Source organism: Saimiri boliviensis, chromosome 2, assembly GCF_048565385.1.
Source record: "Saimiri boliviensis isolate mSaiBol1 chromosome 2, mSaiBol1.pri, whole genome shotgun sequence".
Lineage (NCBI taxonomy): Eukaryota > Metazoa > Chordata > Mammalia > Primates > Cebidae > Saimiri > Saimiri boliviensis.
Genome location: NC_133450.1, coordinates 62,689,894 through 62,701,147, shown reverse-complemented (window position 1 = coordinate 62,701,147; position 11,254 = coordinate 62,689,894). Strand labels below are relative to the sequence as shown.

The following is an 11,254-nucleotide window of genomic DNA, read 5'->3' as shown; positions in this document are numbered from 1 at the left end:
TAATTTTTTTTTTTTTTTTTTTTTTTTTAGATGGTATCTTGCTCTGTCATCAGGCTGGAATGCAGTAGCGTGATCTCAGCTAACTGCAACCTCCACCTCCTGGGTTCAAGTGATTCTCCTGCCTCAGCCTCCCAAGTAGCTGGAACTGCAGATGTGTGCCACCACGCCCATCTAATTTTTATATTTTTAGTAGAGAAGGGGTTTCCCCATGTTGGCCAGGATGGTCTCAATCTCTTGACCTCATGATCACCTGCCTCGGCCTCCCAAAGTGCTAGGATTACAGGCATGAGCCACCACAACCAGCCCTTGACTTCATTTTCTACTAATCCCTCTGCCTCTGACTCCACTGCAGCCACAATGGTCTTCCTGCCGATCTTGATTCAGGGCCTCTACACTCAGTGTGTCTTTTACCTGGATGCTTCACTCTGGCCTGCTGAAATGTCACTTTAGTGAGGGTGCCTCTGATGACCCTTATTTAAAATTAAGCATCCACTTTACCTGTTTTTCTCCACAGCACTTATCATTATGTACTGTTATACATTTTGTCAGAATCTAAACTCTATGAGAGCAGAAATTTTGTCTCTGTGTACTGCTACAGGCCCTATGCCTAGGATGGTGCCTAGCATATAGTAGTTGCTCAGTAACTTTTTATTGAATGAGTAATTCTTGTTGCCACGGAACACTTCTCTTGCTAGACTCCAAAACAACCTAGTTCACTGTCCAGATAGAATAAAGGTTAAAAGTTAACATCTGGCTGGGCATGGTGGCTCAAACCTGCAATCCCATCACTTTGGGAGGCTGAGGTGGGCTGATCACCTGAAGTTAGGAGTTCGAGACCAGCCTGACCAACGTGGAGAAACCCTGCCTCTATTAAAAATAAAAAAATAGCCAAGCGTGATGGTGCATGCCTGTAATCCCAACTACTTGGGAGGCTGAGGCAGGATAATTGCTTGAACCTGGGAGGCAGAGGTTGGGGTGATCCGACATCTCCAGTGGGGTGATCCACTGCACTCCAGCCTGGGCAACAAGAGTGAAACTCCATCTCAAAAAAAAAGAGATGGAGTCTTGCTACGTTGCCCAGGCTAGTCTCAAGCTCCTGGGCTCGAACAATCCTCCTGCCTCAGCCTCCCAAGGTGGTGGCATTACAGGTATGAGCCACTGTGCCTGGCCAAATGTCACAACTTTTTTTTTTTTTTGAGACGGAGTTTAGTTCTTGTTGCCCAGGCTGGAGTGGAGTGCCATGATCTCAGCTCACCACGATCTTCGCCCACCACGATCTCCGCCTCCCGGGTTCAAGTGATTCTCCTGCTTTAGCCTTCCGAGTAGCTGGGATTACAGGCATGGGCCACCATGCCCAGCTTTTTGTATTTTTAGTAGAGATGGAGTTTCTCCATATTGGTCAGGTTTGTCTTGAACTCCTGACCTCAGGTGATTGGCCTGCCTTGGCCTCCCAAGGTGGTGGGACTACAGGCATGAGCCACTGCGCCCAGCTGTGTCACAACTCTTAGAGCTAAAGTATAGAATTCCAGTACTCTGGTGTTCAATATGTTGGACCTGTAAAGCACTCATTTAAACTACTGTTTCTAGAAGGTACTTCCATCCCCAGTAGAATTTTTGGCATTGGAATAAATCTCTATTTAAAACTGCACCCCAATGGCCTGTTACTATCCCAATGTCAGCTGCTGCTTTTTAAAAGATTTAAATAGAAGCTGTCTAACTTCAGTTTCCTGGGCCATGTCTTTAAATAGAGTGATTCTGATCTCAAAGGTCACCTGAGAAGTGGAATACTTACAGCAACATTGTGAAATTCATTTTATACTTTGAAAATAATATACTGGCTATAGGACCATTTTTTTCAAGGTCAGGCACATTGGTTTTAGAAACACCTCTTCTCTTTTTTTATGGTATCTTATTTCATATTTAGCCCAGCTCTTACTCTTTGGAAGCTGCATTATTATTCTTTTTCTTTTTTGAGACAAGGTCTCGCTCTGTTGTCCAGGCTTGTTTCGAACTCTTGGGCTAAAGGGATCCTCCCAGCTCCACCTCCCAAAGTGCTGGGATCACCGGTGTGAGACACCACACTGGGCTTTTCCTCCTTCTTCTGATGAAGCAGTTGAATGGAAAATGTGGATTTTTTTTTTTTTTTTTTTTTTTGCTTTGCTTTTAAAGTTTGAACTGGTTATTTTTTTCCCCGAATTACTAACATGACAGTGGTGGCTTTTTGCTTGTATTTTTGAGACGGAGTCTTTTTTTTTTTTTTTTTTTTTTTTTTTTTTTTTTTGAGACAGAGTTTCACTCTTGTTACCCAGGCTGGAGTGCAATGGCGTGATCTCGGCTCACCGCAACCTCCGCCTCCTGGGTTCAGGCAATTCTCCTGCCTCAGCCTCCTGAGTAGCTGGGATTACAGGCATGTGCCACCATGCCCAGCTAATTTTTTGTATTTTTAGTAGAGACGGGGTTTCACTATGTTGACCGGGATGGTCTCGATCTCTTGACCTCGTGATCCACCCGCCTCGGCCTCCCAAAGTGCTGGGATTACAGGCTTGAGCCACCGCGCCCGGCTATCTTGCTAGTTTTTATTTAATGTGTCTAGAGATTGGTCCTTAACAGCATATAGAACTATACCTTAGTTTTCTTCATGGCTGCACAATATCGTTGTACTAAGATTCCTCTATTTTTATCTAATTATGGTCTTCTGACCAACGTTTAGGTTGTTTCTAGCCTTTTGTTACTAATAATGCTGTGACAAAGAGTCTTACAAATAGATCTTTGTGAATGTGTGTTACTCTGTAGGACGAATTTCTATAAAGGAAATTGCTGAGTCAAAGAGCATGTACATTTAACATTCTAACCAGAATTGTCAACTTGACTAAGAGTTTATAGCACTTACACTCTCACCATCAATATATTATAGCCCTCACATCCTTTCTAGTGCAATACTGCATCAAAACGGTTGATTTTTTAGTCTGAAAAGTAAAAAATAGTATTACATGGGGGTATTACAACTTCTTTGAAGTGCTCTTTTTTTCACTGAAAAGCCATGTGTATTTCTTCTGTAATGTTGTGGATCTCTTCCTTTGCCTATTTTTCTGTTGTATTTTCCTGACTCGTACATAAGAGATCCACATAAAAGAATTGATTCTTAGTCATTGGTTCAAAAATACTACTTTTTCCCTGTTTCTATTTTGACCACATTTACAGAATGTTCAGAAATTTTAGTTCTTATGAATCACATATACTAATCTTTTCTTTTCTTTTCTTTTTTAAGATGGGGTTTCACCATGTTGGTCAGGCTGGTCTTGAACTCCCGACCTCAGGTGATCTGCCCGCCTTGGACTCCAAAGTGCTTGAATTACAGGCGTGAGCCACCACGCATGGCCTACTAATCTTTTCTACTGTGGTTTCTGGACTTTTACATTGTAATGTTATTAATTTCCCCAAACATGTTTATCTGCACCCATCACCAGTATGGATATAGTTTTCAACTGTGTGGTTCTCAACTACCAATCACAATAGTTCAAACAAGGAATTGCTTATAAAGAGTTTGTCATAACACATAGAGGTTGACAACTGAGTAAAAAAGTTTAGGTTTTCAAGTTGTCTTTTTTTTTGGAGACGAAGTCTTGCTGTCACCCTGGCTGGAGTGCAGTGGCCATGATCTTGGCTCCCTGCAACCTCTGCTTCCCAGGCTCAAGTGATTCTGCTGCCTCAGCCATCCTACTAGCTGGGATTACAGATGCACACCACAATGCCTAGCTAACTTTTTGTATTTTTAGCAGAGACAGGTTTTTGCCATGTTGGCCAGGCTGGTCTCGAAATCCTGACCTCAGGTGATCTGCCCATCTTGGCCTCCCAAAGTGCTGCGATTACAGGCGTAAGCCACTGCACCCGGCCTCAGGTTGTCTTATGTATGGATCTTATTGCAGTATAAGAAATGATAATCTACACTTAAATTGATTGAACAACTTCACCGAGAAGTAGTTGTATCTTTAGGTTAAATAGAAACTAGATAAAAGTACTACATAATAAATTGAGGGCCACAGACATCTCCAACTGATTTTTCTCATTTGGAAGAAAACATAAACTTTATTTCTTTTAAAGTACAGACCTTCTCAATTAAAACAAATTTAAAAGTTCTCCTACAGCAAATGTTTAAACTGAAACCTAAAGGATAAGAAGTAGACAAAGGAGGTCACTTAGCCCACAATTTAAAAGGCAACTAGTGGCAGAAGCATAAATCCTCTGTCTAAGCTCAGGCCTATAATCCAAGCTCTTGGGGTGAGGCAGGAGGATCACTTGAAGCCAGGAGTTCGAGACCAGCCTAGGCAATGTAATTGAGGCCTCCCCCACAACCGTCTCTATAAAAATAAAAAAAAATTAGCCAAGCATGGTTGCATGCAGCTGTAGTCCTGGGTATTCTAGAGGCTAACTGGGAAGATTGCTTGAACCCTCAAAAATCTTGAGCTATTGAACTCAAGACTGCTTGAGCCCTTAAAGAGTTCAAATTTGCAGTAAGCTATGATCATGACACTGCAGTCCAGCCTGAGTGACAGAGACTATCTCAAAAAAAAAAGAAAAAAAAATTCTCTGATGCTGAATGCCCATTTCTAAACAGGAAGGTGGGGGGAATTGATTTCCTCCCATACTTTTTCTTCCCAAAAAGGTTTCAATGAGCGAGTGCGGTGGCTCATACCCGTAATCCCAAGACTTTGGGAGGGCAAGGAGGATGGATCACAAGGTCAGGAGTTTGAGACCAGCCTGACCAACATGGTGAAACTGTCTCTACTAAAAATACAAAAATTAGCCAAGTGTGGTGGTACTCGCCTGTAATCCCAGCTACTCAAGGGACTGAGGCAGGAGAATCACCTGAACCCAGGAGGCGGAAGCTGTAGTGGGCTGAGATCCATTCTCAAAAAAAAAAAAAAAAAAAAAAATGTTTAAATGTCCTAAAATTACTTTTGCACCAACTAATACTATAGCCAAGCAACCACAACTTACTATGAGAGTAAAAGTTCTTGCCCTTGTCCACAGAATTCTATTATTAAAATAAACATTTCTTACTGTGACGCAAAAGGACTTACTTTTAGAAAACACATCTATCTTGCATAAATTCCATATGTTTCACATTTTAAAAGATTTATCTAAGTCTAATGTCAAGCTTATTTTTAGGCAGGATTGTGCTGCTGACTTTCCTGTTCAAAAGTAAAGTTGGAGCTGTTTCAAAGGGTAACTTTATTCTGCTTGCCTGTGGCTGTTTGTACCATAGAAAGCAAATTTGCCAGGTGCGGTGTCTCATGCCTGTAATCCTAGCACTTTGGGAGGCCAGGACAGGAGGATCACTTGAAGCCAGGAGTTTTGAGATCACCCAGGGCTACAAAACAAGACCCTGTCTCTACAAAAAATTAAAAAATTAGCCTGGCCGCTGGGCATGGTGGCTCATGCCTGTAATCTCAGCACTTTGGGAGGCCAAGGTTAATGGATCACCTAAGGTCAGGAGTTCAAGACCAGCTTGGCCAACATGGTGAAACCTCGTCTCTACTAAAAATTCAAAAATTAGCTGAGCGTGGTGGTGGGTGTTTATAGCCCAGCTACTTGGGAAGCTGAGGCAGGAGAACTGCTTGGACCCAGGAAGTGGAGGTTGCAGTGAGCTGAGACCATGCCATTTCACCCAGCCTGGGCAAAAAGAGTGAAACTCCATCTCAAAAAAAACAAAAAACAAAAAAAAAACAAATTAGCCCCACATGTTAGCACACACCTAGTGCTTGGCTGCTTGGGAGGCTGTAGTGGGAGGCTCACCTGAGCCCAGGAATTCCAGGCTGCAGTGAGCTAACTGTGCCAGTGTACTCCAGCCTGGGTGACAGAGTGAGACCCAAGGGCAGCGGCAGATTAGAAAACTTGGCATTTCTTCTATACTGGCCCATCTTTGTCAAACATGTAGCCTACTTATGAAGAAGACAGTATTAGAATTGAAATCAGTATTAAAAAATTAATTAAAAGACCAACCTTATAAATCAGAAATTAAAAACACTGGGCCACAAACAAAAATATTATCTTGAAATTGCTTCTTTATAAACACATTTTCCAAAGAAGGAAACATAAAATGTTCAGCGAAAAGGTTCAGATACCAATTTAACAATGTGATCTATTTTCAATATACACAGGTAAATTTTTTTTTTTTTTTTTTTTTGAGACAGAGTTTTACTCTTGTGGCCCAGGCTAGAGTGCAATGGGGTGATCCTGGCTCACCTCACCGCAACCACTGCCTCCCTGGTTCAAGTGATTCTCCTGCCTCAGCTGCCCGAGTAGTTGGGATTACAGGCATGTGCCAACACACCCAGCTAATTTTGTATTTTTAGTAGAGACAGAGTTTCTCCATGTTGGTCAGGCTGGTCTCGAACTCCTGACCTCAGGTGATCTGCCCGCCTTGGCCTCCCAAAGTCCTGGGATTACAGGTATGAGCCCCCACATCCAGCCAGTTTTTTTCTTTAATGATCGTATAGAGATAATAGTACTATAATAAATAAGTTAAATATTAGAAATATCATAAACTAAACAAAGATAATTTCTGACCATCTATAACCTTTTTTTTTGTCTTAGGTCCAGGAACATCTATAACTTTTTCTAGTTGGCATTGTTTTGATTGCCTAAGAGTACTTAATGGAAGCCTGCTGTTCCAAGTGAAACAATATTTCAAGGATAAGAAAAGGTGTGTACATTGAATTTCACTTAAAAGTTTTAATAATAAAAGTGATTCATAAAAGTTGACTAGGCTGGGCACAGTGGCTCACGCCTGTAATCCCAGCACTTTGGGAGGCTGAGGTGGGCAGATCCTTTGAGTCCAGGAGTTCTAGATCAGCTTGGGTAATGTGGTAAAACTGTCTCTATGAAGAATACAAAAAATTAGCCAGGTGTGCTGGTGCATGCCTGTGGTCCCAGCTATTTGAGAGGCTGAGGTGCAAGGATCACCTGAGCCTGGGATGAGGATGCTGCAGTGACTGAGCCAAGATTGTGCCACTGCACTTCACCTGGGTGACAGAGTGAAACCCTGTCTAAAAAGAGAAAAACCACAAAGTTGATTAATGATTTCTCTGACCTTTTATCAGCTTTAAAAATATCTAGGCGCCGGGCGCGGTGGCTCAAGCCTGTAATCCCAGCACTTTGGGAGGCCGAGGCGGGTGGATCACGAGGTCAAGAGATCGAGACCATCCTGGTCAACATGGTGAAACCCCGTCTCTACCAAAAATACAAAAAATTAGCTGGGCATGGTGGTGCGTGCCTGTAATCCCAGCTACTCAGGAGGCTGAGGCAGGAGAATTGCCTGAGCCCAGGAGGCAGAGGTTGCGGTGAGCCGAGATCGCGCCATTGCACTCCAGCCTGGGTAACAAGGGTGAAACTCCGTCTCAAAAAAAAAAAAAAAAAAAAAAAATATCTAGGCTGGGCGCAGTGGCTCACACCTGTAATCCCAGCACTTTGGGAGGCTATGGCAGGTGGATCACTTGAGGTCAGGAGTTCGAGACCAGCCTGACCAACATGGTGAAATTCTGTCTCTATTAAAATTAAAAAAACAAACAAACAACTAAGGGCTACTTATATAACCCAGTTTGTCAATGATTAGCTCTGTAATCTGAGGGCAAATACCTATCCTGAGATTTATCTCTGAGATAAATCACATAATTTGTAAGGTTACTTCCAACTCTAAAATTTCATGACTATTTGTATTTTACTAAATACACGCTACCTGATTTCTTTGCATTGTAGCTATCTAAATCAGGAAAGATGCATAGTAAATAAAATTCCTTAGTCCCACTGACAAGCAGAAAAGAAACACACACATACATATTTTAGGAATATATATTTTTAAAAGGATTCAATAATTTTTTTTTTTTTTTTTTTTTGACAGAGTTTCACTCTTGTTGCCCGGGCTGGAGTGCAGTGCAACCTCTGCCTCCCATTTTCTTTTTTTTTTTTTTTGTCTGTCAATGTACATTTTCTATTTAAAAAGCCAAAACAAGCCGGGCGCGGTGGCTCAAGCCTGTAATCCCAGCACTTTGGGAGGCTGAGGCGGGTGGATCACGAGGTCGAGAGATCGAGACCATCCTGGTCAACATGGTGAAACCCCGTCTCTACTAAAAATACAAAAGACTAGCTGGGCGTGGTGGCGCGTGCCTGTAATCCCAGCTACTCAGGAGGCTGAGGCAGGAGAATTGCCTGAACCCAGGAGGCGGAGGTTGCAGTGAGCCGAGATCGTGCCATTGCACTCCAGACTGGGTAAGAAGAGCAAAACTCCGTCTTAAAAAAAAAAAAAAAAAAAAAAAAAAAAAGCCAAAACAATGGGGTGAGAACAAGAAGCCACTACAGAAGTGGCCAAGAGTTCAGATTCTTGGGGGCCATCTTTGGAGACTTACTGGGCTCGCATTCTGGCAGCAGCACAGACTGCGTGGACACGGGGCACCCTTCCCACACCTGAGCTTTCACCTACACTCACCTGAGCTGTGGCGAGAACTGACGGGCACACGTGAAAGCAGTCGGCCTGCCCAGCACTTGTTAAAGGAGAGCTCTAAGGAACACAGCACACAGGCCTGAGGCAGCTTTTACCCATGCTTTTTTAACTTACATAATTTTTAATAATTGGCCTTGTCTGATTTAAAAAACTAAAAAACCTCAGCTGTTGCAGGTCAGGCCTGCCTGAACCCTGCTAACCAGGACTGGGGCCAGCCGGGGCAGCCCCTGAGCACCACCCAAACTGCACCTGAATATCATCAAGCACTCTCAGGCCCTGTGTTTCACACGGATCAGGTGGAGCCTGTGACCGCCTTCTGAGAGGAGGAAATAAAGGAATTTCTAGTAAATGAACGTGACGTGTCCAGCATTCTCTGTGTGGCTACAGTAACTGTCAACACTCACTCAGGAGGACTGTGTGGCAAGGTTTAATTGCAATGGCATCTGAAAAAGTGCGTGGCATCATGCGTCAGCTATTGTCAGTGCCTTTATTGCCACTGGGTTTGTGACTGTTGATACAGTGATGACCTCAGGAGCAACAGGTGGGTTAAAAAACTGTGGTTGGGCAGTTCTTTCGAGGACAGGGACCCCGTGAGGAGCAAGGAGGATTCAGAACCTGATGAACGTGGCATCGATCTGCCGCACAGGGGGGAGGGCGAGCATGACCTTTCTCCAGTACTGGGGGTCCTTCTGCAGGGGGTTCCGCTCCAGGTACACCGTCTCCAGGCTCCCTTCAGCTCGTCAAGGTCACTCCAGCTCTCAAGAAGATTGTCATTCATCCAGAATTCTTGCAGCTCTGTTAGATGGCTGATGTTTTCAATCTTTTTTTTTTTTTTTTTTTTTTTTTGAGACAGAGTTTCGCTCTTGTTGCCCAGGCTGGAGTGCAATGGCACGAACTTGGCTCACCGCAACCTCCGCCTCCTGGGTTCAGGCAATTCTCCTGCCTCAGCCTCCTGAGTAGCTGGGATTACAGGTACACGCCACCATGCCCAGCTAATTTTTAGTATTTTTAGTAGAGATGGGGTTTCACCATGTTGACCAGGATGGTCTCGATCTCTTGACCTCGTGATCCACCCGTCTCGGCCTCCCAAAGTGCTGGGATTACAGGCTTGAGCCACCGCGCCCAGCCTTTCAATCTTTTTTGATTCTATTTTATGCAATGTCCAACATGATGCGTTTGTTATTGTTCTCCAGGCCCTTGATGACCTCGATGCTGTTGTGGCTGAGGTACAGCTCCCGCAGGTTCACCAGGTTCTGCAGACCCTCGATCTTGGGTCAGCCGGTTGCTCTGCATACTGAGGACCGTAGGTTGGTGAGTGCATCCAGGTTCTGAAGTTTAGTAATTTTGTTTTTCCCCAAAAACAAACTCTCCAGATTGGTTAATGTATCAGTATTTTCGATTGCCTGGATGTGGTTAGATCCCAGCTCTAGCATCTGTAGTTGATGTAAGTTGCTTAAATTTTCAATTTTACTGATTTTATTGTTGACCAAGAGTTTTTGCAGTTGTGTCAACTTGTCAACACCTTCGATGTTTCTCCGAAGATTAAAAGAAATATCTAGAATCTCCAGCGCTGTTATTGCCTTCAGATTCTCAATCTTCTTGATCTGGTTGTTGTAAAGATCCAGCTCTCGAAGACTCTGTAGCTCCTCCAGATTCTCAATGCCTTTAATTAAATTTTGGCAGAGGCAGAGAGTCTTCACTTTCTTCAGTACCTCAAATCCTTCAATCTTCCCAATGCGGTAGTGATTCAAATCAACATCCTCTGCATCTCTGTCCAGGTTGATGGTTTCCATGTCCACAGGCAGCTCGTGTTCTTCTTCTGGGTCCTCCTCCCCATCCTTCAGGCTCTGTTCACTGAGGTCAGCCATGATGCCGCTGCTGTGCTTCTTCCCTTCTTCATCGCCAGATTCTTAGACTCGACCCGCCTGTCAACCTTTTTGATCTTGAGATGGGAGGAAACCCCTCCACCTCCCATTTGCAAGTGATTCTCTTGCCTCTTCCTCCCAAGCAGTTGGGATTACAGACATGCACCACCACACCCAGCTAATTTTTTGTTTATGAGAGCCAGGGTTTCACCATGTTGGTCAGGCTGGTCTTTAAACTCTTGACCTCTGGTGATCCATCTGCCTTGGCCTCCCAAAGTGCTGGATTATAGGTGTATGGCACCAGGCCCGGCTAAATAACCTTTTTAAAGCAAAATCAAAATTAGCCTGGCTAAATAGTCTTTTTAAAGCAAAATCAAAGTATGGCTACAGAAGGAGAGGAAAGATCTAAATTGTAGTCAACACAGATTGGTTAATTAAGGCCTTATATTTGTACCTGTGTCCATACCATATCACAGCACAAAAACATAACCCACCCCATCTGCCTCTCTGAAGGTACATAATACATCAGATTAATGCACATTCATTAAGTGGCATCATATCTGTATACTGGACATGGGTGTGAATTGAGGGTTTCCTTGGGTCTCTTTCAAGGACTCTCTTCAGTATTTCTATTTCCTCATTTTCCTTCTATTTATGAAGAACTGTTACTTTTACATTTAATGCCCAATTTTCACCACTTGCTCATGTCAGTTCTCTGAAATGTTACTGCCTATGAACTGTGACATGTACTCTTTGTAACAGAAGCACAGGTTAAAAGATGTAGACATCACACAATTCAATGGTTATTTTAAAAATAGAAAACAATGGTAAAAATTCAGTTGCCAACTTAGAGGATTTTATACATTATGTTCTATTTTCCATGGTCTGA

The 11,254-nt window shown here is 43.3% G+C and overlaps 1 pseudogene; it reads right to left on the bottom strand.

The window, feature by feature from the left end:
• Positions 1-11,220, bottom strand: LOC104653183 (protein phosphatase 1 regulatory subunit 7-like; annotated as a pseudogene).
• Between the last annotated feature and the right edge of the window lie 34 nt (positions 11,221-11,254).